Here is a 26343-nt window from a genome sequence, read left to right as displayed (position 1 = left end):
ACTAACAGCTCAGGTAGGGGGGCAGAGTGTGGGGTATTTTTTCAGTCCACAGAGCAGGTCCATAATTCTATTCATCACCACAATTCTTCTACTACAAAAGCTCTTTATCTCTACTTATCTCTCTCTCTCTCCAGACAGTTTTTTTTGCTCTCACCCCCTCTCTCTTAAGAAGCAGTCTCTCCGCTCACCCCCCTTCTCTCTTTCCAAACCAACAACACGGGCAGAGGGCAGGGTGAGGAGTTTGTTCTCTGGTCAGTCCATCAGGGAGAAGGGGTCTCTACTTAGCCACGGGGTCCCTCCCACAAAAGACAGTCCTCTGGGAACTTCTTTGGCGTGGGTCCAATCTCACGAGCAACATCCCACCCGAATTCTGCTGCAACATGAGTCCTCTTGTCCATAAGGTGCTGTGCAGACTCTCCCGAGCCAAGGCCAGGCTGCTTCTGTCCCAGGAGCAAGGCCTTTCTCTCCTTTGCAAGGCCTTTGCAGTTTTAACTCTTTAGATGAGACTCCCACTGATTCACAGTTTTCTCCAGGCATCTACCTGCTCTTCTGGCATGGGCTGTGGGTGGATTTCTGCATTCTTGTGGACTCCATGGGCTGCAGGGGGACCTCCTGCTCCCCCATGGTCTTCACCACAGCTAGCAGAGAGTTTTCAGCTCTGGTGCCTGGAGCACCTCCTCCCCTACCCTCTCTACTGACCTTGCTGTCTCCATGTTGTTTTCCCTTCACATATTTTTACCTCCTCCTCCTCTAACTAAAAAGAAGTGCGTGCCTACCTTGTTTTGATTTTTTCTTAAATATGTTTTCACAGAGGCGTAACCAGCACCTCTAATTGGCCCACACTTGGCCGGCAGCATGTGCATCGCTCTCAGAGCCACCAGAGATTGGCTCTGCTGAACTTGATGAAAAACTTCCAGAACTTTCACTCAGGACACACTGGAGCCATCTTTGTGCCACTCCCCACCCCTCAGACACTTTTTCAGGCCTACCACAACAGCTTCTGAGGGGTCCAAATTTTTCCTAGATGTCAAAAAATACTTTACTGATGTTTTGGGCCAATCAAAACCACCACACTACCAAAAAGTCAGGTGGTAGCACAGGCTATCATCCTACCTGAAGACCACCCCAGGTGCCACAGAACACCTTCAATGTGGTGGGCAGAGCTTGCGGGCACAGACAAGCCTATGATGCATTGTAAACCGTGCAACGGGAAGTCCACTGTTTACCTGACGGGGATGGTGGACACAGGGGCTGATGTAACCGTCATTTCCCAAGCAGAATGGCCCCAGGAGTGGAAAATCAAACCAGCGGGTGGGAGAATCATGGGCATAGGAGGATCAGCGACTTCCATGAGGAGTGCAAATAATATCATTATAGAAAGCCCTGAGGGTAATACAGCCACCATCTGGCCATTTGTAATTGGCTCAGGTTTTACCCTCTGGGGCATAGACCTGCTTACCCAATGGGGAACTCAGCTAGTAATCCCACCTCCATCTCAGGATTTCTAGTTGGGGCCACTGGGGAGTGCTCCCCCCCCCATTACCTGACAAACAAACAACCCAGTACGGGTGGCCCAGTGGCCCCTCACCAAGGAGAAGCTAAACGCTCTAGAGTCCCTAGTAGAGGAACAGTTTGCCAAGGGTCACACTGTACCAACTAATAGCCCTTGGAACTCCCCTGTCTTTGTCATCCGGAAACCTGGAAGAGACAAGTGGAGGCTCCTCCAAGACCTCAGGAAAATCAATGAAGTCATTGAGGATATGGGTCCCCTGCAGCCCGGCCTGCCCTCACCCTCAATGCTCCCCCGGCAGTGGAAGCTTGCTGTCATAGACATTAAAGACTGCTTCTTCACAATCCCCGTACACCCAAGTGGCGCCCCCTGGTTTGCTTTCTCCGTGCCGTCCCTGCACCAGCAAGCCCCCCAGCGCAGGTACCACTGGCGCATGCTACCCCAGGGTATGAAAAAGTCTCTGACCATCTGCCAGTGGTACGTGGCCTGCGTCCTGTCCCCTGTCCACAAAGAGTTCGTGCATTCTATTATTCTCCACAACATGGACAATGTGTTAATCTGTGCACGAGATGATAAGTATCTGAACTTGACTCTAGAAAATACTATTCAAGCCATTGAAAAGGCAGGGTTCGAGATAGAGCAAGAAAAGACTTACCTGGGACTCCGCATCAACGAACAGAACAGACCGTCCTACCCCAGCAGCTCACCATCAAGGACAACCCTAGGACACTCCGGGACTTGCATCAGCTTTGTGGTTCTATCAACTGGGTTTGTCCTCTGCTGGGGGTTATGATGGAAGATCTCGCACCACTGTTTAACATCCTGAAAGGCTGTGAGGACCTGGACTCACCCCAATTCATCACAGAGGATGCCTGGGAGTCCATTGCTAAGGTACAGCTTGCCCTGTCTTCACGCCAAGCCCATTGGACAAGTCCTGAGTTACCCTTTAATTCCATCATTCTGGGTAAGCCACCCACATTACATGGACTGATTTTTCAATGGGACACAGCGCAAAAAGACCCACTTCTTATAATAAAATGGATCTTATCACATCAGCCACTCAAAACCCTAACCACACCACAAGAACAGATAGCCCAACTAATTATGAAAGCCAGAGAACGCCTCCGTACCCTTGCGGGGTGTGATTTCACCTGCATCTATTTGCCATTGGCCAATAATTCCTTAGAACACATACTCCAAACAAATGAACACCTTCAGTTCAATCTGGATAGTTATCCAGGCAAGGTTTCAATTCACCATCCAAAACATAAATTGTTCAATTCAGCTTTTCATTTGGTCCCAAAAGAACTTCACAGTTAGACCCCTCTCAAAGCTCTAACTATTTTTACAGATGGCTCAGGGCGATCCCAAAAGTGAGTCATGACTTGGAAGGATCCCAGGACACAGATGTAGGAGTCTGATGTCCAGGTGGTGGAGGGTTTCCCACAGATTGTGGAGTTAGCAGCCATTGTTAGAACTTTTGAGAAGTTCGAGGAACCTATTAATCTGGTAACAGATTCAGCTAATGTAGCTGGAGTAATTGCCAGAGCATAACATGCTTGGTTAAAGGACATGCCCAACCCTAAATTGCATAAACTGGTCTCAAAACTTGTTTTTCTGCTCTCCCAAAGAAAGCAACCGTTCCATGTAGTGCATGTGAGGTCACACACCGATCTCCTTGGACCAGTTGCCAAAGAGAATCGGAAGGCAGATGCTCTGGCTATGCCAGTACAAGCTCCCAACGTACTGGACACTTTTGCTCAGGCAAAACTAAGCCATCAATTTTACCATCAAAACATACCAGCCCTCATGAGGATGTTTAAACTGCCTCGAAACCAGGCAAGGGCAATTGTAGCAACTTGTCCTAGCTGTCAGACCTAAATAGTGCCATCATTGGGGTCCAGGGTTAACCCCCGGGTTCTAGGTAGCTGTGAAATCTGGCAGACAGATGTAACTAATGTCCCCCAGTTTGGCAGATTAAAATATGTACGTGTCTCCCTGGATACATTTTCTGGAGCTGTTTTTGCATCCGTCCATGCAGGAGAAAAGGCGAGGGATGTTATGAAGAACTTTCTCCTTGCTTTTTCTACCCTGGGTGTTCCTGCTGAGATAAAAACCAATAATGGTCCAGCATACACCTCTAACAGACTTCAAGAATTTTTTAGCTTGTGGTGTATCAAACATACTACAGGCATTCCCCACTCCCCCACAGGTCAATCTATAGTTGAGAGGATCCATCAAACAATTAAGAGGGTCCTAGACCATCAGCAGGGAGGGTCAGAGGTAAATTCTCCCATTGTGAGACTCTGTAAGGCCCTCTTTACAATAAATTTATTGAACAATTCGTTTGATGAGCCACCCCACCCCCTCCCCCTGTGTTCCGGCATTTTATTAATTTGATTCAAGCCAAATTAAAAGAACAACCACCAGTGTTGATCAAAGATCCAGAAAGCCATCAAATATCAGGCCCCTTTTCACTAATTGTATGTGGGGGAGGGGATATGCTTGTGTTTCCACACCTTCAGGACCCAAGTGGATACCAGGAAAATATGTAAAGCCCTACCTCCGACCATCAGTGACAGCTCCTGAGCAGACAGAAGATGACGCTCCAGACACTGACAAAGAAACCCCAAACAAGGAGACCAGTGCCGCTTGGAGAAGACATCGGCACAAGATACCAGCCACGTGAACATCTAATTGTGCCGCCTTCAAGCAGTTCCCCAGACCCAAAAATCCCTTATCTGTTATCCTCATGTGTTTCCCTAACCCACAACCCTATTACCTGTGTGTTATAAGAAAAAGGGGGGATGAGAGGGGGAGAAGAAAAAACAGTAGTAGAGAACCATCTTTTAATAATCTTTGCTTGAAATCCCACAGAAAAAAAAGACTACCCATACCTTTCTTACCACCATGCCTCTAATTGCCTTCCTCTGCATTCTCCTGACATCCTGGATCCTGTTAGCATCAGAGGTCGTTGCGTGGACTGTCCTTCAGCCAAAGGCCAATATGTGGGTCACACTGGCAAAAGCACTCCAGCAAGACCATATGTGCCTGTCTATGGGCAGCGTCAGTGACCCACTTTCATCGTGCCTGGTGGGGATTCCTCTCCATGGAGATGAACCGCCTTTCACAAACTAGGTGCCCTACCAGAAGGACACTTGGGAGAAATGGGTAAACGCACTGGTGACAGCACCAGAGAAACCCCACAAATTGCTACTACTGGGGTCCTCCCAGGCTACCCATTGCCTCAGGTTTGTCTTCAGCCTGAAAGGGGGGATGGCATTATCCTGGTCAGAACACCAGAAATTGAGTCATAGTAGAATCGTGACACCGTGAAAAGGTCTACTCCATCAGTAATTGGTGCCAGGATGATAATCTCATCCCAGCAGAGTCACCCATGTACCCCAAAGCACTGCCTAAGGGTGTGTTCCTGATTTGTGGGAATCAGGCGTGGTCTGGAATCCCATCCCAGTTCTGGGGGGGACTGTGCACTCTCGGCAGGCTTTCTGTACTGGCACCCAACAAGACCCAAATTCTATATTGGAGAAACCATACTCAATTGGCCCACTAAAAGAGAAGAATACAGCAATTAGACCCAAATTGTGATGGCAAAATTATTAATTGGTCATTGTCTAAAAGGATCGCTGCATCGTTTCTCCTGCCTGAAGTAGCGGCAAAAAAACCTTGGGTGAACTTAGCCACCTTGAGTGCTGGCTCGGAAAGCATGCTAACCTAACTTCGAGTACCCTCTCTCAACTACTTGAGGATGAAGAAACCACCAAGCACGCAACGCCGCAAAATAGAGTGGCCATCGACTTTCTTTTATTGGCTCATGGACATGGCTGTGAGGAATTTGAAGGGCTGTGTTGCTTTAACCTGTCATCTCATAGCCAGAGCATCCACGCGACAATACAGAAAATGAAGAATCAAATCAAAGAACTAAAGACAGAAGGAGAATCGGACTGTCTCAAAGACCTTTTTAGACAATGGGGACTTAAAGGATGGTTGATATCCTTAGTCAAAGCTGGACTGTGGGTGATTCTAATAATTTTTCTTGTTCTAAGCTTGTTTTGTTGCCTTAAGAAGTGCTTAGTTAAGCAGATGGAAGAGGCTTTTCCTTTAAACAGAGAAGGGGGAGATGTTGTGGCAATGGATGAGACCACCTCGAGAGCTGCCAGGGAGCCGAGGAGTCCCAGGGCAGTAGAAACACAATGGTGGGAAAGCTCCGAAGTTTGAAATTCCCTCCTGAGTGTTGAATGGTCTCTCCCTAGACTATGTAAATCCTCTTATGTTGGTTGGCCTTAACCTGATCCCTCACTCTGCCCCTCCCTTCTCCCCATTGGTCATTGTATCCCTCCGCCTTTTCCCTGCCCCTGTGCCCTCAGACTATTTGCCCTGTATCTCTATAGCAATGATTACTCGGGATCACTCTCTCTTTTCACTGCTGGACCCCTTCAGGAATAAAAGCATCTCTGGAATTCCACATGACTGAGCCCTCTGGATTCTTTGTCTCTGGTAAAACACATGAGCTATCCAAAGCTCTTGGATGAGTGTGTGTGTGTGCGCCTTCCACCAGCACGGGTGAGAGAAAGGTCTGCTTGCTCAGTACCAAGCTGTACTGCCCAGAGTGATCTCTCAGAGCCATAGAGACACTTTTGGTAAACGCAGAGGCCTATTCCACTCTATCACCCCCTCTGTGTTTAAGTTTGATGGCAAGGTTTACTCTACTACTTATTACGTTGATGATGTTACACAAGGACATCAAATTAGAATAAATTTAGAATGATTTATGCATAGACTGGGGACAAAATAGGGTTAAAGGTGTAAGAGGGTTTAGCAGCCTTTATTCATTGACTAATTTACAAAGTGGTTCAGTAGGATTTATTGCAATTATAACAGTGACTTAGCTATAGATTCTATATAGTAATATTCATGCTATACTTGCTATAAGGTATTTAGATTAATTCACACATGCACACACACAGGCACAAAGAAGTATGTACAAAGCTATACCTGTGAAAAATTCCCCTTGAGAGTCAGTGAAATACTAATGACAAATGCTTTGGTGTTTCTGAATGGACGAAGGGTTGAGCTTCAAGAAGTGGGGGCATCAGTCCAGGTCCCATCATCAGTCAGCAGTCCTCCAAGTATGTTAAACGGGAAAGTTTGTGAGCTCTGAGCGGCATCCAACTCAGAGGGAGATAATGATCACAACCCACTGTGGTTCAGATGAGCTCAAAGGATCTCCCTAAGGACTGCTGTTTATAGGGTCTTAAGATGATTTGCTTTAGTGATCCATAAATTTTCCATTCTCATATCAGTAATTACTGCAGTTTCTAAATCGTTTCCAATACCATGGGAAATTGCTTTCAGAAACTTCAGCCACAATGATACCACTCTCCTTGGGCTGTGGTTCAGATGAAGAAAGTTCCAAGGCTGTCATGGGATGACTGATTATCCCTGCTTTCACTTTAGGAGTTCCTGGTGCAGAAAGTGCTCCCTTGGTGCTGTCAGTGCTATCCCCACCTTAGCCATGGTATGGTCAAGAGACGCTTTACTGCCCAAGTCATTACACAAAGGTCAGGGGCTAACAGAAACTCTGAGATCATAGGGTAACTCAAGAAAGAAGGGCAGGAGGGGAAGGGATGCACCACCACACTGTTAACACATATGGAGGACAGGGAGGTGATTCGGCAACACCAGCACAGCTTCACGAAGGGCAAGTCCTGCCTGACCAACCTTGTGGCCTTCTATGATGGAGTGACTACATCAGTGGACAAAGGAAGGGCTACAGATGTCATTTATCTGGACTTCTTTGACATGGTGCCTGACAACATCCTTCTCTTTAAATTGGAGAGAGATGGATTTGATGGATGGACTCTTTGGTGGATAAGGAATTGGCTAGATGGTCACATCCAGAGAGCAGCAGTCAACAGCTTAATGTCTGGATGGAGACCTGTCATGGTTTGAATGCTGGCCAAATGCCAGGCACCTACAATATCTACTCGCTCCGCTCTCCCCTGCCACAGCTGGGCAGAGAAGAGGGAAAAAAAGTTAACACACAGAGGGTTCATGAGTGAGATAAGGACCAGAAGAAAATGCTCCAAGGAGAAAACAGGCTCATCTTAAAGTTGCAAAGTGAATTTATTACTAACGGAATCAGAGGAGGATAATGAGAAGTAAAATAAAACCTGTAAAGACACCATTCTTGCCTGCACCCCCTCCCTCCTTCCCATCAACAGTGCAGGGGGACAGGGCGTGGGGGCCTAGGTCAGTTCCCCAGAATCTTCCTCAACTACTTAGGGAGAGGAGTCCTTCCCCTGCATTGCCGTGGGGTCCCTCCCATGGGAGACAGTTCTTCGTGAACCTTTCTGACATGGGTCCATCTCACAAGTAGCAGCACACATGCACGCTGCTGCAATATGAGCCTCCTCCCACGGGCAGACAGTCCTCCCAAAACTGCTGCGATGTGGGTCACTTGTCCACAGGGTGCAGACCTCCAAGGCCAGGCTGTTCCATCTTGGGAGCAAGGCCTCTGTCCATGGGGTCTCCCACTGGAACACAGCCTCCTCTAGGCATCCACTCACTCCAGCATGGGAACCTCCCGACAGGCTGTGAGTGGATCTCTGCATCCCCTGTGGACCCCATGGGCTGCAGGAGGACAGCTGCCTCACCATGGTCTTCACCACAGCTCGCAAAGGAATCCTGGCTCCGGTGCCTGGAGCACCTCCTCCCCTACCTTCTCCACTGACCTTGGTGTCTCCATGTTGTTTCCCTCACATGTTCTCACCTCCTCCTCTTTCTCTGGCTAGAAAGAACTGCATGCACAAATTATTTGATTTCTTCTTAAGTATGTTATCACAGAGATGTTACCACCATCTCTAATTGGCCCAGGCTTGGCCAGCGGCATGTCCATCATCTTCAGAGCCATCAGGGATTGGTTCTGCTGGACATGGTGGAAGCTTCCAGAAGCTTCTCAGAGGAGCCACCTCTGTGGCTCTCCCCCACCAAAAACTGGGCCAAGCAAAACCAACACATTATCAGTGACAAGTGGTGTCCCTCAGGGGTGCATATTGGGACCAGTACTGTTTAATACTTTCATCAATGACATAATGGGCTCAAGTGCACCCTCCACAAGTTTGCAGATGAAACCAAGCTGAGTGGTGCAGTTTACACACTTTACAAACTGGGTGCCATCCAGAGGGACCTGGACAAGCTCGAGAAGTGGACCCATTAGGTTCAACAAAGCACCTAGGTCAGGGCAACCCCCAGTATCAATAAAGGCTGGGGGATGAACAGATCAAGGGCAGCACTGAGAAGGACTTGGGGGTGCTGGTGGATGAGAGGCTGGACATGAGGCAGCAATGTGTGCTCACAGCTCAGAAAATCAATTGTATCCAGGGCTGCATCAAAAGCAGCACAGCCAGCAGATTGAGAGAGGCGATTCTGTCTCTCTATTCCACTTTCATGAGACCCACCTGGAGTGCTGCATCCAGCTCTGAGGTCCTCAGCACAGAAAAGACATGGATGTATTGGAGTAGGTCCAGTGGAGGGTCACAAAAATAATCAGAGGCATGGAACACTTTTTCTATAAAGAAAGGCTAAGAGAGGTGGGGTTGTTTAGCCTTTGGAGAAGGCTCCATGGAGAACTTATTGTGTTCCCTCAATATTTAAATGGGGCTTATAAGAAAGATGGGGACAGAATTTTTAGCAGGACCTGTAGTGCTAGGACAAGGGGTAACGGCTTTAAAACTAAAAAAGCATAGATTCAGGCTAGATATAAGGAAGAATTTTTTTATGATGGTGGTGAAACACTGGCACAGATTGCCCAGAGAGCTAGTAGATGCCCCATCCCTGGAAACATTCAAAGTCAGGTTGGACAGGGCTCTGAGAAACTTGATCAAGTTGAAGATGTCCCTGCTCCTTGCAGGGGGATTGAACTAGATGACCTTTAAAGGTCCCTTACAACCCAAACAATTTTATGATTCTAATATCTCTGCATAATGTCAATTTTTCTTTATACTACTACCAGATGTATTCTAATAAGAATACTTTTTCAAACAATTCTGACTTACTTGAGTGACTGGATGATGTTTTTCAATGATGACTGAACTCATGGTTGGAGCAACTCCCATTGTTGCTAAACTATGACAAATTCTGGCTTTTTGTTCTGTATCGAAACGCTTCATGCTTGGGGAAGGGCAGCTGGAAAGCTGCCTGGCGGAAAAGGACCCAGAGGTATGGATTGACAGCTGTTTGAACGTGAGCCAGCGGTGTGCCCAGGTGGCCAAGAAGGCCAATGGGATTCTGGCTTGTATCAGAAGTAGCGTGGCCAGCAGGACCAGGGCAGTGATCGCCCCCCTGTACTCGGCCCTGGTAAGGCCGCACCTCAAGCACTGTGTCCAGTTCTCGGCCCCTCACTACAAGAAAGACATTGAGGTATTAGAGCATGTTCAGAGAAGGGCAACAAAGCTGGTGAAGGATCTAGAGCCTATGTCCTAAGAGGAGTGGCTGAGGGAGCTGGAGTTGTTTAGTTTGGAGAAAAGGAGGCTGAGGGGAGACCTTATCACTCTCTACAACTACCTGAAACGAGGTTGTGGTGAGGTGGGGGTTGGTCTTTTCTCCCAGGCAACTAGCGACAGGACAAGGGGAAATGGTTTTAAGCTGTGCCAGGGGAGGTTCAGGTTGGATATAACACAACATTTCTTCACTGAAAGAGTGGTTAAGCATTGGAATGAGCTTCCCAGGGAAGTGTTGGAGTCACCAGCCCTAGAAGTGTTCAAAAACCAAGTTATATATTTTTTGTGGGCATGGTGGTATTTGGTCAAGGGTTGGACTTGATGATCTTGGAGGTCTTGTCCAACCTTAATGACTCTGTGTTTCTATGATTTGTACAAAAATGTAAGAAGAAAAATGTAATTGTGTGTGCTAGTTTGAAAACAAACCAGTGGAGGAATTAACCCCACACAAATATATTGCAAGTGATTCCAAGTCAGAACTACAATTTAATAGTGTTATAAATATATCCTAATATAGTGTTGGCTTTCGTAGATATTCATTGTGTGTATGGTTTTATAGAAGTAGTCTTGTCATAGAGATAGAGGTATATAACCAATGTTTTAATTTCTGTTATGAACTAGATTTCGATATTATAGTGAAAACTAATAACAGTAGTTTAAAAGAACTTTTCTTTACTAACCACACCACCTGCTTGACTGGGTAACACCCAAAAAGAAGACCTGCCACCGATACCTGACTATCAGCCTGTAACCAGATGCAAGGACTACAGAACCAAGCCCAAACTGGGAGGCGATAACCAAGACTGGAAGAAACCACAGCTTTGATAACCAAGACTGGAAGAAACCACAGCCGAAAAAGCGCATGCTCTAAAAAGGCGGGACCAAGGAGGAGCCATGCAAAATAGTTCTTGGAACATGGAAAAAGTTCTGAGAAAAGTTTGAATATGCATAAGGCTGATGCAATACAAAGAGTATTTAAGACGACTCCCTCACTGGCAGGTGTGCTTCTTGGCTTGGAGCCAAGCACCCAGCGCTGTTTCTTTGCTTTATTGGTGTCCCCTATTGTCTTTTATTAAACCCTTTAAATTTCAACAGGAGAGTGAAGCGTGTTTTTCACAATTGGGGACTCGTCTGGGAGGAGACCTCACCTCTGACGCTTGCGAAGAGCCGGAGCGGGGGAAGGCGCCCCCCCCTGCGTTTGGCAGACCGCTCCCCTCTTCTAGGGTGAGTCAGTGGTTGCAGGTCGCCATCCCGAGGACAAGAAGGGACCCATAAAGCAAAGACAAAGACTCCCTAAAACGCACCGCGGTGGAAAAAGCCCACAATTCTAAGTGCACGAAGACCCGGACAAGAAAAAGGATTGTAAGTATTGTCGGGGGGGCAGGTTTCGGGGGATTGATTGGTGTGTGTGTGAGATGCGAGCTGGCTACCAGACTTGCGAGGCGAATGAGGAGTCTCTGATACTGCGGTTCCGCTGTTTCGCGAGAAACACGGCCAGGAAAGAGATGAAGCACAAGGAAAAATGAGTGAACGATCCCCCGGGGGAAAACTGGAACTGGGTTCCAGGGAGGGGTTGGACCCCTGGGAAAAGGTAGCAAAAAGTTTTCTAGCACAATCCACTAGGAAACGGGACTGGGGAATGGGAATAAAAAGTCCCCAATTTTAAAAAGGTGCCAGATTGAGGGGGGGTAAAGTAAAAAGGATAGAAGAGTCCTTTGAGACGGGATGTGTAGAATTAAGAAGGATAGGAGAATTCTATGAGACAGGACGTGTGGAATTAAGAAGGATAGGGAGAAATCCTATGAGACGGGAAGTGTAGAATTAAAAAGGATAGAAATAATCCTATAAGACGGGAAGTGTAGAAGTGAAGGTTAAAGGAAATATCCTAAGATTACCACCCCCAAGAGCATCTGGGGTTGGCCAACAATATTTTGAAATTTTCATTATCCCTAAAAGTTAAAAACCCATGGGTAAAATATTGTTTGTGTTGTTGTGAGTGAGAATGAGTGAGATAGAAAAATAAAAATAATAAAAATTGAGTGAATGTGAATGAGTGAAAAGTGTATGTTATTAAGAAAAGAGAAGTTTTCTGTACTGTGAAGGGTGGGTGGTGTTTACGTTATTAAAAAGAGTAAGAGCTAAGAAAGAGGCTTGAAAAGATGGGGCAGGAAATAAGCAAGACAAGAAAGAAAAAAAGTAGAGAGGTCCTGACAGATATACCCCAAGAGAGTCCCTTGGGAATAAAATTAGCAAACTGGGACAAAAATCCCCACACAAAAGAAAAAGATAAAGTGAAAATGATTCAATATTGTATGATAGAATGGACAAAAGGAAAAATAAGATCAGATCACATTTATTGGCCCCGATATGGATCATCTGAAGCTTGGATTTGTGAAGCCTTAAATATATTTGTAAAGTCTAAAAACCCAGTTAATTCAGAGGAGCGAGAATATGCTTCTTGCTGGGTTGAAGAACAGGAACCTCCAAAAGTATCAGTTTTTAAATTTTCAGAGGTTCCGGAGACAGATAAAAAGAAAAAAATAGAAAAAGGCTGGGATCCGTTAGACGTACTCCCGCCGCCTTACCATGTGCCTCCGCCGGCTCCAGTCCCACTGGCACCGGCAGTACCAGTACATGTTGAACCCTCTATTCCAAGAAACCTGGATTCTGGCCACGCTGCTAGAGACCATGCGAGCAATTTCCCCTCACTACTTCCTTCTTCCAGTTTACCGAGTACAGAGGGTTTCAATTCTGTGATACAAACTTCCGGTCCTCCATCATCAGAAGTTCCGGGAATAATAAAAAAACCTGCTGCTATCCCGGAACGATTGAAAACAAATACTATGTCCCTAGTAGATGAAGGAGCTCCTTACCAGAATACTCGAAAAAACTCATTTAAAACTCGAGGACAGTCTGATGAACCCTCTCCTGCCACCACTCCAAAACACGGTAGAAAAGTTTCTTCTAAGGTTATGATGATAGAACAAGAAGGGTGGGATCATAAATTCAGTTTATTTCCTTTGAGGGAGGTTCCCATGGGAGGTGCTCAAGGAGGAATAGGTTTTGTTAACGCTCCTTTGACCTCTTCAGAGGTTAGAAATTTTAAAAAGGAAATTAGAGGATTGTTAGAGGATCCAATAGGCACAGCAGAACAACTGGACCAGTTTTTGGGTCCAAACATTTATACCTGGGAAGAAATGCAGTCAATAATGGGCATTATATTTTCCTAAGAGGAAAGACAGATGATTAGAGCTGCTGGAATAAAAATTTGGGAAAGAGAAAATCAACTTGGCCCACCAGGGGATCATAAAATGCCAATAGCACCCCCTAACTGGAACCACAATGAAGAAGCAGGACGAGGGAATATGAGAGATTATCATAATCTGATAATTAAAGGGATAAAAGAAGCAGCACCCCGAGGGCAAAATGTGAGCAAAGCCTTTGATGGACAACAAGGGAAGGAGGAAACCCCAATGGAATTTTTAGAAAGACTTAAAAAAAATATGAGGCAGTACTCTGGAATAGACCCTGATGGTCTAGCAGGACAAGCTTTATTGAAAGTAAATTTTGTCACTCATGCTTGGCCAGACATTAGAAAAAAGTTAGAAAAAATTGAGGATTGGCAAGACAAGGGATTAAATGAGCTACTAAAAGAAGCTCAGAAAGTTTATGTACGAAGAGATGAAGAAAAAGCCAAAGTAAAAGCTAAAATTATGGTAGCCACCATGCGAGAAAGCAATTCCCATAGGAATACGGCATCTCCAGCTGCCATTCCTAAATATTCTGGGTTTAGAGAAAAAGAGAGGGGGAGGAATAAGACCCAAGCACAAACCAAACCTCAAGAGCAAACCAAAAATGTCTGTTTCCATTGTGGGGAAGAGGGGCATTATAGGAGAGAATGCCCACACTTGAAAAGGAATCTAAGAATTTTCCAAGAAATGCAATCAGAGGAATTAGCAGATTAGGGGTGTCAAAGGCTCTATCTTTTGGGGGACGAATACCATCTGGAGCCTTTGATAACCTTGAAGGTAGGTCCCCATGGGGAGGCATTAGAATTTATAGTTGATACAGGGGCAGAAAGAACCTGTGTGGTGAGTGTTCCAAAGGGGTGTAGTATTAGTAAGGATACCGTGAAAGTTTCAGGTGCTAAGGGGGAGGGGTTTAAGGTTCCTGTTATTAAAAATGTAGTAATTGAAGGGGAAACTAGAATAGGGATGGGAGATGTTTTATTAGTCCCTGGAGCAGGTTGCAATTTACTGGGGAGAGATTTGCAAGTACAACTAGGGATAGGAGTGATACCAGAGGAGGGAAAGATGACAGTAAAAGTGTTAAAACTTGAAGAAGAAGATGAAAGAAAGATTAACACAGAAGTCTGGGCTGGGGAAGGAAATAGAGGGAAGTTGGCTATAGACCCCATAAAAGTAACCATTGAGAGAGAAGAATGCCCCATTCGCATACGGCAATACCCTATATCCTTAGAAGGAAGGGAAGGCCTAAAGCCCATAATAGAAGATTTGATAAAAGATGGAACATTAGAACCCTGTATGTCCCCTCACAATACCCCTATTCTCCCAGTAAAAAAGCCTGATGGAACTTACAGATTAGTGCAAGATTTAAGGGAAGTTAACAAAAGAACTAAGACCCATTACCCAGTGGTACCTAATCCCTATACCCTTTTAAGTAAAGTTCCACCTCAACATCAGTGGTTTAGTGTGGTGGATCTCAAAGATGCATTTTGGGCCTGCCCTTTAGCAGAAGGCAGCCGAGATATTTTTGCTTTCGAATGGGAAGATCCAGGCAATGGGAGAAAACAACAGTTAAGATGGACAAAACTACCACAAGGATTCACTGAATCCCCAAATCTATTTGGGCAAGCCTTAGAAGAAGTATTACATACTTTCTCCACCCCTCCTGGAATACAAATCATCCAATATGTGGATGATCTTTTATTATCAGGGGAAGTTGAAACAGAAGTTAGAGAGACTACTATCAATCTTTTAAACTTTCTTGGGGAAAAAGGATTAAGAGTATCAAAAGGAAAATTACAATTTGTAGAATCAGAAGTAAAGTTTCTTGGTCATTTAATAAGTAAAGGAAGCCGAAAACTAAATCCTGAAAGAATTTTGGGGATTTTATCTCTCTCCCCTCCTTCTTCAAAGAAGGAAATTAGAAGGCTGCTCGGGTTATTGGGATATTGCAGGTTATGGATCGAAGGGTATACACAGGCAGTAAAATTCTTGTATGGAAAATTGGCAGAGGAGGACGATATAAAATGGACTAAAGAAGATGATATTAAATTAGAAGAACTAAAGGTCAAGCTAGCTTCAGTACCTGCCTTAAGTTTACCTTCATTAGAAAAACCTTTCCATCTGTATGTGAATGCAGAAAGTGGAGTAGCCCATGGAGTCTTAGTTCAAGAATGGGGAGGAGTGAAAAGGCCAATAGCTTATTTATCTAAAATGCTAGATCCAGTAAGTCATGGCTGGCCAGTGTGTGTACAAGCTATAGCAGTTACTGCCATCCTGGTAGAAGAAAGTCGTAAACTTACTTTTGGAAGCAAGTTAATTGTGCATAGTCCTCATGCAGTCAGGAGTGTGTTAAATCAAAAAGCTGAAAAATGGTTGACCGATTCCAGAATGTTAAAATATGAAGCAATTCTAATAGACAGTAATGACTTGACATTAGAAGTAGACAAAAGTTTAAATCCAGCTCAATTTTTATATGGAGAACCAAAAAGTAATTTAGTACATAACTGTTTAGAAATTATACAGTATCAAACTAAGGTTCGGGAAGATTTAGCAGAACAGGCTCTCCCAGAAGGGAGAAAAATATATGTTGATGGTTCATCTAGATGTCTACAAGGAAAAAGAATGTCAGGATATGCTTTAGTGGATGGAGAGAATATGCAGACAATTGAAAAAGGGAAATTGCCTTCACATTGGTCAGCTCAATCCTGTGAATTATATGCCCTAAAGAGGGCACTGGAATATCTAGCAAAGGAAAAAGGAACCATATATACTGATTCAAAGTATGCCTTTGGAGTAGTACATACTTTTGGGAAAATTTGGGAGGAAAGAGGATTACTAAACTCTAAGGGAAAAGGATTAATACAGGAAGGACTAATTTTAGAGGTTTTAGAAGCCCTAAAATTGCCAGAAGAAATAGCAGTAGTACATGTTAAGGGACATCAAAAGGGAATGACCCCAGAAATAAGAGGGAATAATCTGGCAGACCAAGAAGCTAAAGATGCAGCAGAGAATGGGACTAAAAAAATTTTGTTAATTCTGACCCCAGATAGAGAAGAATTGGAAATTCCAAAATTTAGTGAAACAGAAGAAAAGGAATTAAGTAAGATAGGGGGAAAGCAAGATCCATCTGGTAAATGGAAACTCCCTGATGGAAGACAGTTACTTAATAAACCACTTACTAGAAAAGTGTTAGAAGGCTTGCATCAAAAAACTCACTGGGGTACTCAGGCTTTGTGTGATCACTTTTTAAGGAATTATGGGTGCATTGGAGTCTTTGGATTAGCAAAACAAGTAACTGAGAAATGCATAACCTGTCAAAAGGTAAATAAAAAGGTAATGAGAAAAACAACCCCGGGAGGTTGTGAGTTGGCTCTACGACCATTTCAAAGTATCCAAGTAGATTTTACTGAACTCCCTCAAGTACAAAAGTGGAAATTTTTATTAGTAATAATTGACCATTTAACTCATTGGGTGGAAGCGGTCCCCACTGTCAGGGCTACTGCTAATGTAGTATGTAAAACCCTTTTAGAACAAATTATTCCCCGATATGGAATGGTTAATAAAATAGACTCAGATAGAGGGACACACTTTACTTCAAAAGTGCTACAACAAATAATTCAAGTTCTGGGAATAAAATGGGAATTACATACTCCATGGCATCCACAGAGTTCGGGCTGGGTAGAAAGAATTAACCAGACATTAAAAAGAACTCTGACAAAACTGATGATTGAAACACAGATGTCATGGGTAAAATGTTTACCATTGGCTCTACTGAGAATCCGAACACAACCCAGGTCAGACCTGGGGATATCACCTTACGAGATGATGTTTGGGTTACCTTTTTTAACCACACAACATGAAACTGCTACTTATGAAGAAGGGGAAATGGGTATTCGAAAATATGTCAACACCATTGCAAAAACACTTGAAAATTTGCAGTTAAAAGGGATAATCCCTCAAACCACTCCCTTAGAATTTAAAATCCATAATATCCAACCAGGAGAATGGGTATTAGTGAAAACATGGAGAGAACAATCTTTAACCCCACAATGGGAAGGTCCTTTTCAGGTACTACTGACAACTGAAGCAGCAATCCGGACCAGGGAAAGAGGATGGATCCACGCCAGCAGAATCAAAGGACCTGTGGAAGAACCTAAGGAGTGGACTCTAACTTCTAAACCAGGCGATACCAGGTTGACTTTTAAGAGAGGACTTAGTGGTAATGAACTGGGAAGATCCCAAGAATTACAAATAATTGAGAAATAAGATTAAGCTTATATCGGTGTTTTCAAGAGCCATCTGGAAAGATTTTGAAAAAAAACCTCCAATACCCGCCTTGGAGAAGAATACTTCCACCCCAAACTGGAGAATCAGGATTATTTTGGACAAAGGGTCCTTATGTTTTAGCCTTAGCCTGTGATTTATATAAAAAGGAAAATAGACTATATCCTAATCTCAAGGAGATATTACAATCTCCTTCAGTGCCATACTACATACCTTATCTAATTCATCCCAATACTAGACATAATAGCTGGGTTTAATGTAAAAGCATACATTGTGGGAAAAACTGGTATTGTAATACACAAAAACAGTGAGTCGAGAGTGAAATTCACTCCCTACCCAGACAGAACTAGGGTTAGCTCAAATAATAACTTTGCTTTGTGGGAGGGAATTACAAGTACCTGTTGAATGGGAAGTACCTGAGGAACAATGGGAAACCACAGTTAAAAAGTGTCAAAGGCGATTTGCTTGGAAACTAATAAGGAGGAAGTGACACGGAAATAGAGGGCAAGACCGGATTGACCACTGTACTTGCCACCGAGAAGATTATATACCCCTGCTATGGGCAGCAACCCCATAGGCATGGGAGGTGGGGGTATAAGCCATACCGGACCTCTATTATTCCTCCTTGTGTCACTCATTCTTTGCCTTTTCCCCTATGGGATACAAGCAAAATCATGTCGCAAATGCTACCGGACACTTTACTGGGAAAGGACCCGAGGTTCCTTTCTTATTACCCATACTCATGTTAGCAACCAATGCTATGATCCATCCAAATTAGGTACTTGCACACATAAAGGGAAAAGATATTGGATTGTGGAAAATTTAGGAACAAGTGGTAGTAGGTTAGGAGAAAAATGCCCAAAAGGGGAAGAATGGGTTTGCTTCACTTTCACCCTTAGTAACCGGGTCCAGGACTTGGTAAAGGAACAAATAGTAAACAAAAAAGGGAAACCAACCCAGCAATCCCAACCTGTATCAACCCAACGCCAGGATTTGTATACAAAACTCAGACAACAATTAGAAAAAGAAATGGAAATCTCAGGAGTAGGGAAAAACCTGTTTGTGGAATTAGGGGAAAGAATAAGTAAGGAGTTAAACATTACCAACTGTTGGGTATGTGGTGGTGCTTTAATGACAGAAGAATGGCCCTGGAAGGGCAGTAGCCTAGGCCCTATAGAACTTCTTAAATGGAACTGAACAAATATGAAAGGAGAAAACTGGCCAGAAGGGTGGATTTTAAGTTCAACAGTAATAGGGGAAGAGTGCCTATGGCATACTGGGAAAAACTTCCTTAACGAGGTAGGAAACTCTCCCTGTAAAAGATATAAAATTAGTAATGGAAGTTCTATAGGGTGGATCCCAAAAGAACCAATTCTGTATTGGGCTCAGAAAGGAACCAAAGAAAAAAACTGCAAGCTTAATAACGCGGAGGGGGAGGAGGGGTGGAACCAGGCCTCTGCGTTTACCGAAAGTGTCTCTATGGCTTTTCGAGAGATCACTCCAGCCAGCACTGCCTGGTGCTGTACAGAAAAGCCCTTCTCACACCCATGCCGGTGTAAGGCACATATTCTCACTCACCCACGGAGTTGGATAACTCGTGCGTTACCAGAGACAAAGAATTCAGAGCGCTCAGTCAGCCGGAGGTTCCAGAGGTTTATTCTGAAGGGTTCCGAGGCCAAAAAGAGGACGAGACACCCCAGCCGTCTACATTTAAAGGGGCGGCTGGAGGGTCAGGGGAGAGGAGGCGGGGGTAACACCACAACCAATGGGAGGAGGAAGGCATGGGATCAAGGGTTAAGTTACAGCTGGGGGGATTTACATAATTTGGGGAGGAACCATCGTGTTCTCCAGGGGGGAGGACTAAGAAGGCTTCCACCAGTGGGGTTCTGCTGTGTTGGAACCCCTCAGCTCCTCAGCAGTTCCTGAGGTGGTATCTTCTACCCCAACAACTCCCCCTTCTTTATTTAAAGGAAAGGCCTCCCTTACTTGCTTAGTTAAACACTTCTTGAGGCAACCGAACAAGCTTAGAACAAGGAAAATTATTAGGATCACCCACAGTCCAGTTTTGACTAAGGATGCTAGCCATCTCTGAAGTCTCCACTGTCCAAAAAGATCGTCAATCCAGTTTGTTTCTTTTTCTGTCTTCAGTTCTTTGATTTGATCCCTTATTTTTTGTATCGTCGCGTGGATGCTCTGGCTATGAGATGACAGGTTAAAGCAACACAGTCTTTCGAATTCCTCACAGCCATGTCTATGGGCCAATAAAAGAAAATCGATGGCTGCTCTGTTTTGCAGTGTTGCATGCCTGGTGGTTTCTTCATCTTCAAGAAGCTGAGAGAGGGCACTCGAGGTTAGGTTAGCATGCTTTCTGAGCCAGCACTCAAGGTGGCTAAGTTCACCTAAGGCTTTTGCTGCTGCTACTCCAGGCAGGAAAAACGATGCAGCAATCCTTTTAGACAATGACCAATTGATAATTTCGCTATCACAATTAGGATCTAATTGTTGTATATTTCTTTTTTGGCGGGCCAATCGAGTATGGTTTTTCCAATGCAGAATTTGGGTTTTGTTGGGTGCTAGTACAGAAAGCCTGCCAAGAGTGCACGGTCCCCCTTGGAGCTGGGAAGAGGGTGAGGGACAGGCTTGAGCCGGGCTGGCCAGACCCGGCTGGAGCAGGGGATAGGGGAGAGAGCGCTCCTCCCCCCTGGGGTTCCGAGGGTTTGGGGACAGCGGGGGAGGGGACAGACACGGGGGAGGCAGCACGAGAGAGATCTGAATTTTTAGACAGAACTGTTTTAGTCTTGGCGTTCTTAACAGACTTATAAATCACTACAAACAAAGGGAGAAAATTAGCAACCTTTCGATCCTCAGCCTGTGTGAGAACAGTCAGCTCGTGTCCGATTTTATCCCAAAAGCTAAGAGATTGAACAGTAGCTACAGAAACATTTGGAAAGATGTTAAAAATCCAGCGAACAAAACATTTTAAATTCCCCTTAGAGAACTGGGAATTATCTGACTTAAGAGTAGTTTTAAGGGAGGTATAAAGCTCTGATTGAGGACGGGTTAACTTCCCACCCATATTCCCCAAATAAATTCTTCCCAACACCGAAAGAAAAAAATTAAGGAGAAAAACAAAAGGAGGATTCACCCCAGCAAAGCCTCACTTACCACCTCGAGGCTTCCGAGAGTGTAAAAGAAATTTCGGCGTGGTTCTCTGGTTTGGCCGATATCTCCTGTCCCAGACAAACGGAGATTTCTCGGCTGCCTCTTTAAACAGATCTAATAAAACTTAGACCTGTTTTCGAGGGAAGTAGCTGCTCCGATCGTGACATCTATGGCATAAAGCCTTCCGAGACACTTTCAGGGATTTTTCAGGTCCCTGTTCGGGCGCCACTTAACGCGGAGGGGGAGGAGGGGTGGAACCAGGCCTCTGCGTTTACCGAAAGTGTCTCTATGGCTTTTTGAGAGATCACTCCAGCCAGCACTGCCTGGTGCTGTACAGAAAAGCCCTTCTCACACCCGTGCCGGTGTAAGGCACATATTCTCACTCACCCACGGAGTTGGATAACTCGTGCGTTACCAGAGACAAAGAATTCAGAGCGCTCAGTCAGCCGGAGGTTCCAGAGGTTTATTCTGAAGGGTTCCGAGGCCAAAAAGAGGACGAGACACCCCAGCCGTCTACATTTAAAGGGGCGGCTGGAGGGTCAGGGGAGAGGAGGCGGGGGTAACACCACAACCAATGGGAAGAAGAAGGCATGGGATCAAGGGTTAAGTTACAGCTGGGGGGATTTACATAATTTGGGGAAGAACCATCGTGTTCTCCAGGGGGGAGAACTAAGAAGGCTTCCACCAGTGGGGTTCTGCTGTGTTGGAACCCCTCAGCTCCTCAGCGGTTCCTGAGGTGGTATCTTCTACCCCAACAGCTTAATAATGAAATAAAGCTTTTTCAATGTTATGTCACAGGTAAAAATCCCTATTCTGGAATCCCAGAAATATCCAAATTTTGGGATAATATAAATCAACAGGCTAAGGATTACTGGAAAGCAGCAGATGGTCTATTTTGGATATGTGGAAAAAGAGCATACCCAAAACTCCCCCCCCAGTGGAAAGGAAGTTGCACTCTGGAGATCATACAGCCAGGGTTTTTCCTTTTACCAGGACCAGATGGAGATCAATTAGGAGTACCACTTTATGAGGACTTAAAAAGAAACAAAAGGGAATTGATTGGGGGTTTTCAAAAATGGGGAGAGGAGGAATGGCCCCCTGAACGAATATTGGAAACATACGGGCCAGCTACCTGGGCACAAGATGGGAGTTGGGGCTATCGAACCCCGATTTATATGTTAAATCGAATTATAAGACTTCAAGCTGTTGTAGAAATCATAACCAACAAAACTGCTCGGGCATTGGAATTAATATCAAGTCAACAAAGGCAAACAAGAGCTGCGGTGTATCAAAATAGGTTGGCTTTAGACTATTTGTTAGCTGAAGAAGGGGGAGTTTGTGGAAAATTTAATACCTCGGACTGTTGTTTGAAAATTGATGACAATGGGGATGCTGTCTTAGATATAGCCAAAGATATCAGAAAAATAGCCCATGTACCGATCCAAAGATGGGAATCAATGCTAAAAGCTAACTGGTGGGATAATGTATTGGGAATAGAATGGTGGAAAAAATTGGGCTTCTTCCTTTTATGTGCAACAGCTGGTTTGTTATTTCTTCCTTGCCTGATTCCCTGTTTTATTCGACTAATCACCAGTGTAGTCCAAGGAATGCAAGTAGTAACAATGCCTATGGACTCAGACTTGGCCACATCTAAAACAGCACAAAAAATAATGGTGTTAAAGAAACAAAGAAAAGACCCCTTCGAAGAAGCCAAAGTAATTTGTGAGAAAAACGAGCAAGAAATGGAAATTAAAAAGCAAGAATTATTGCTCAAGCCAAATAATTTATAAAAAGTAAAAGGGGGGATTGTTATAAATATATCCTAATATAGTGTTGGCTTTCGTAGATATTCATTGTGTGTATGGTTTTATAGAAGTAGTCTTGTCATAGAGATAGAGGTATATAACCAATGTTTTAATTTCTGTTATGAACTAGATTTCGATATTATAGTGAAAACTAATAACAGTAGTTTAAAAGAACTTTTCTTTACTAACCACACCACCTGCTTGACTGGGTAACACCCAAAAAGAAGACCTGCCACCGATACCTGACTATCAGCCTGTAACCAGATGCAAGGACTACAGAACCAAGCCCAAACTGGGAGGCGATAACCAAGACTGGAAGAAACCACAGCTTTGATAACCAAGACTGGAAGAAACCACAGCCGAAAAAGCGCATGCTCTAAAAAGGCGGGACCAAGGAGGAGCCATGCAAAATAGTTCTTGGAACATGGAAAAAGTTCTGAGAAAAGTTTGAATATGCATAAGGCTGATGCAATACAAAGAGTATTTAAGACGACTCCCTCACTGGCAGGTGTGCTTCTTGGCTTGGAGCCAAGCACCCAGCGCTGTTTCTTTGCTTTATTGGTGTCCCCTATTGTCTTTTATTAAACCCTTTAAATTTCAACAGGAGAGTGAAGCGTGTTTTTCACAATAGGAAAAATTAAAGTAAAGGCAATAATACGGAAACACCAGCTTAAACTGACAGAATACAACCTGCCACCCTGTTGGTCAGGGTAGTGATAGCAGTCCAGTTAAATGGTGGCTGCAGTGTCCTTGGAGTGATGAGTATGGTCAGGTTGAGGTGGTGATCCTGCAGAAAGATCTGGTCTGTCTCTGGAGGTCCAGTGGTGACTCTCAGGCTGTTATCCTCTGGGAATCCAGTGGAAGTTATGTAGTAGTGTTCCAGAGCCTCAGTTTATATGCAGGTAGGAATGTTCAGTTCCTCCCCTCTGGGCAAGGCATCTCACAATGGGATTATGTAATTCTATGGAGTCATTCCCGGAGACCTTGATGGCCCATCAGCAGAGATAGCCCTCCCCCGCCATGGTGTTATCAGGGCTGAGTCATGATGAAGATAAAGAACACTGCCCCACCTGTTTTTAACAGTTTATGAAGATGATAATAGAATACATACTTTTTGGTTACACCTTCCATGTAGCCTAAGACACTGTGTAACACACAGAGGGGGTGATAGAGTGGAATAGGCCTCTGCATTTACCGAAAGTGTCTCTATGGCTCTGAGAGATCACTACGGCCAGTACTGCTTGATACTGTGCAGGCAGACCCTTCTGTCACCCGTGCCGGTGGAAGGCACACACACACACTCACCCAAGAGCTTTGGATAGCTCATGTGTTTTACCAAAGAATCCAGAGGGCTCAGTCACGTGGTGTTCTGGAAATGGTTTATTCCTGAAGGGGTCCAGCAGTGAAGAGAGAAAGTGACCCTGAGTAATCATTGCTATAGAGATACAGGGCAAATAGTCTGAGGGCACAGGGGCGGGGAGAAGGCGGGGAGATACCACGACCAATGGGGAGAAGGGAGGGGCAGAGTGAGGGATCAGGTTAAGGCAAATCAATATAAGAGGATTTACATAGTCTAGGGAGAGACCATTCAACACTCAGGAGGGAATTTCAAACTTCGGAGCTTTCCCACCATTGTGTTTCTACTGCCCTGGGACCCCTCGGCTCCCTGGTAGCTCCTGAGGTGGTCTCATCCACCACAAAAATACTTTATCATGCTTTTGGAAATTTATATTAAACCTGCTTTTGTTGATGTCTTTGACAGTGATTTTTAAATTAACCTAAACCACTCATCTTGTGACACATAGCTCCCAGGAGAATCAGGCTGAAAAAGCTGGAGTTGTTCAGCATGGAGAAGAAAAGGTCCTGGGGGCTCCTCCTTGTGGTCTTCCAGTACTTAAAAGGTGATTATAATTACAAGAGAGAGCAAATTTGTACATGGGCAGATAGTGATAGGACATGGGGGAATGGTTTTAAACTAAAAGAGGAGATATTTAGATTAGAGGTTAGGAAGAAATTCTTTACTCAGCGGGTAGTGAGGCACTAGAACAGGTTGTCCAGAGTTGTGGATGCTCCATCCTTGGAAGTTTTCAAGGCCAGGTTGTATGGGGCCCTGAGCAACCTGACCTAGTGGGTGGCATCACTTTCCATGGCAGAGGGGTTGGAATGAGATGATCTTGAAGTTCCATTCCAACCCAAGCCATTCTCAACCCAAGCACATTGCAGTTGGCAAGGCAGCAGCAGTGACTCAGGTATGCCCAGGGGTGAGTTTTAGAACAGGCTGTATAGGGGAACTCCTGTACTCAGGAACACCCAAGCAACAGCCCAGAGCCCCATCAGGAACCAGAAGTTTGTGGCAACCAATCAGGCAAGGAGGTAGCATAGCCAGGAGATTTTAAATGGCTCTAGGGAGTGTGGTGAACAGTCAGGGTGCAGACAGGATGAGCAGGAAGGTGCAGTCTCCCTCCCACCAGCTCAAGAGGAGAGTTCAGGAATGGTTTCCACTCAACAGGGTGCTAAGTCCTCAGTGTGTGTCAGAAAGGATGTGGCAACAGAAATGGAACTGCTACAGAAACAAACAGGGGTCCATGTATCGGACTGCAGGGACTGCCAGGGCCTGGCACTGGCATCAGAGGGTAACAGACATAACACCTGTGTGAGGTGTGAGCGTGTCAATGATCTGCTCTGCTTGGTGGTACAACTCAAAGAGGAGGTGGAAATGTTAAGGAGCAGCAGGGCACCTGAGGAAGAGATTGACTGGTGGAGCCATTTTCTACCTGCCCTGAGGCAAATGTACTAACCAAATGCACCACAGGAAGTGGAGGATGCTCTCCCTTCTCCACAACAGGCAGGAGGGTCTAGCGATGAGACACAGACACTGCTTCTTGAGGAGAGAATCACTTTATTGCGGCCACACACAGATTTTTATACTATAGTACTGAGCAAAGCTTTTAAATGGTGCTAAAAATATTCTAGCTCAAATTACACTTGTTAGCATTCTTGTTAACTAGAACAAACATGTTAACTTGAACAAACACACATTTGCTGCATACCACCTGATGTGCTCTTGTCCACGCATCTTCCCAACCAATCAGTGTTCCCATCACGGGGTGCTCATGCAAAGTTTACGTAACTTGTTGCTTGCCTGCATGTTAGCTGTACTTTTCCCAAAGTGCTTTTTCAGTGAGAAAAAGTGAGCAAAAAAACCCTTACTTATTCTATAAGATTTTACTTATTTCCCACAGGAGGGGACCTAGGAGATGGAGGGAATGGAGGCAAGTCCCTGCTTGCTGTGGCAGGTGAATCCCCTCCTGGCCTCCCCCCTTCCTATGTCCCCCTACAGAATAGGCATGAGGCATTGGAAAATGAGGACAAGGAAAACAATAATCTAAATGAAGGACCATCTAGGACATTGCCTAAGCAGAATCAGCCAACCAGACATATTGCAACCAGCTCCAAAAAGGAAAAAAGAAGGGTAATTCTTGTAGGCAACTCCCTGCTGAGGGGAACAGAGGGCCCGATATGCTGATCAGACCCAATGCACAGGGATGTATGCTGTCTCCCTGGGGCTTGGGTAAGGAATGTAGCCAGAAAGCTGCCTGATTTGGTCCAGCCCTCTGACTGCTACCCTCTATTGGTATTCCAAGTGGGTAGAGAGGAGATTGTAGGAAGAAGTCCCAGAGTAATCAAAAGGGACTTCAGGGCACTGGGTCATTTGTTTAAAAGAGTAGGTGTACAGGTTGTATTCTCCTTGATTCCTTCAGTATTAGGGGAAAATATTGAAAGGAATAGGAAAACTCAACTGATTAATACATGCC

The 26343-nt window shown here is 44.8% G+C and overlaps 1 long non-coding RNA gene across 1 annotated transcript; it reads left to right on the top strand.

Annotated features, from left to right (window-relative positions):
* Positions 1-10966: 10966 nt before the first annotated feature.
* On the top strand, positions 10967-17724 carry LOC146425533 (uncharacterized). Its single transcript, XR_014846556.1, has 2 exons — positions 10967-11391; positions 17335-17724. It is a non-coding gene; the product is annotated as an uncharacterized LOC146425533 (long non-coding RNA).
* Positions 17725-26343: the final 8619 nt, after the last annotated feature.

The sequence above is a fragment of the Lichenostomus cassidix genome, chromosome W (assembly GCF_008360975.1).
Source record: "Lichenostomus cassidix isolate B80296 chromosome W, HeHo_3.0, whole genome shotgun sequence".
NCBI lineage: Eukaryota > Metazoa > Chordata > Aves > Passeriformes > Meliphagidae > Lichenostomus > Lichenostomus cassidix.
Note: the sequence above shows the minus strand (reverse complement) of the source record. Positions and strands in the feature narration are given on the sequence as shown.